Source organism: Chinchilla lanigera, unplaced genomic scaffold (assembly GCF_000276665.1).
Source record: "Chinchilla lanigera isolate Chin_1 unplaced genomic scaffold, ChiLan1.0 scaffold00041, whole genome shotgun sequence".
Taxonomy (NCBI): Eukaryota; Metazoa; Chordata; class Mammalia; order Rodentia; family Chinchillidae; genus Chinchilla; species Chinchilla lanigera.
The window spans coordinates 709,296-711,224 of record NW_004955442.1 but is presented as its reverse complement, the minus strand read 5'-3'; positions in this window follow the sequence as shown (position 1 = coordinate 711,224).

Genomic DNA, 1,929 nt, shown 5'->3' with positions numbered 1-1,929 from the left:
AGGACAACTTCATATAAAAAAGATAGAAAGTGCCAGTTTTGAGAATTGATAATACTTTGAAGAATGGTTGATGTAACAGAAAGTCCCTTTAAGAAGAGCAGCAGATATACTGGCCAAAATTTCTGAAAGTAACTGACATTGGAGCTGATATCTGAAAGGTGAGGGCTTTAGCAACACTCTCCCCTAATCTTAAAATGAGAGATCAGGCTGCAGTAACAGCCAGTGCAAAGGCCCCAAGGCAGGAGCAAGCTTGGTTTATTCCAGGGCCTGAAAGAAGATGCTTATGGTTGAAGCACAGCAAGTCAGAGGAGCATAGCAAAGCTAGACTGCCTTGTAGGCTGCAGTGTGGGGTAGGAATTTTATTTTAAACCCAGTGGAAATCCTTTACAGCAGTTCTCAACCTCCACTCTTTTAATCTTGTGATTTTATGATCTGGGTACTCTTTATTTGCAGATTGTCTTGATTGTATGGCATTTAGCATCTTTCTTTGCTTCTGCCCAGTAGATGCTAGTAAAACACACACACACACACAAACACACACACACGTCCCTCCAAAAAGTCTGCTCTATTTTTATTTTTATTTTTTCTCCTTAAAATAATAAAAAGAAAAGGAAAAAACTGTCTTTTAATACTGCCACGTGTTTTTCTGGGGTCCGCACTCAGCCTGGTACGGAATTACTGTGGAGAGGAATATTGCTGGGAAAGTGTTATGTTCAGGTTCACACTGTTAGCAGACCGCTCCCTTGTCCTGGGCCAAGGCTAAGCACATGTCCCTGGACTTGCCATCCACCTAGTTCAGGGATGAGCCTGTGAACCAGTGATAGCTTAAGAAGCACAATGTAACTTAGGCTAAGAATTTGGGGAGAAGAACTTTGTTTTAGGCTCTCTTCTCCCGCTTCCTGCTAATCTGAGAGGACAGAGGCACTGGATAGGCACCTGCCATTTGCTGCTGCATAAAGTCTAAAAATTGAAGCCAACATAGAACATGCAAAAGCCAAGAGGTGGAAAGAAAGGGCTAGGGATATGGCTCAGGGGCACAGTGCCTGCCTGGCAAGGTTGAGGGCATGAGTTCGATTCCTGATGCCAAAATACAAACAAACAACAACAACAACAAAAAAAAAAAACCAGAGAGAGGTGGAAGGAGAGACCTGTTGACTTTATCTGCATTCTGAACCCAGCCCTGCTTGTGAACTTTTCATTGACAGGAGCCCCAAATTCAGATTTTCTGAGACTTTTTGCCAAGAGAGGGCAAAGGGCCCCACAGAACTCAGGCTTGGCCGTCATTTCTCCTGTGATTTTGCTCCACCGGGCCTTTACCTGCCCAGATGATAGCTTCACTTTTAAATCCTGCCAAACTTAGCCCCACCTTTTCTAATCCTCCTAAAGCCTCCTCTAACCATTACCTCAGCCAGCGTCCTTTCAGACAACCTGCAAAAGCAGCTATAACAAGTGATGACAGCCAAGACTGTGCCAGTTATTGAGTAGAGCCTGCCAATAGCAGAAAAATGAAGCTGAGTGGTGCTTTTCTTGAGGGGAATGTATTTTATTTTTACTTTTAAATGTAATTGATGCAAAATAATTGAACATATTTACATGATACAGTGTGACAATTTGTACATGTATACAATGGTAACGATCACATCAAGGTAATTAGCATTTCCTTCTCTTTTGACATTTATCATATATTTGTATTGTGAATCTTTAGATTTCTCTCTTCTAGTTCTTTATGAAATAGATATACATGTTTAAACTATACTCACCCGACTATACTGTAGAACACTAGAAATGATTTCTCTTTTCTAGCTGTATTTTGGTATTAAAAAATCTAAAGTCGGGGGCTGGGGATTTAGCTCAGCGGCAAAGTGCCTGCCTGGCAAGCGCAAGGTCGTGAGTTCGGTTCCTGGTACCGGAGAAAAACCAAAAAAAAAA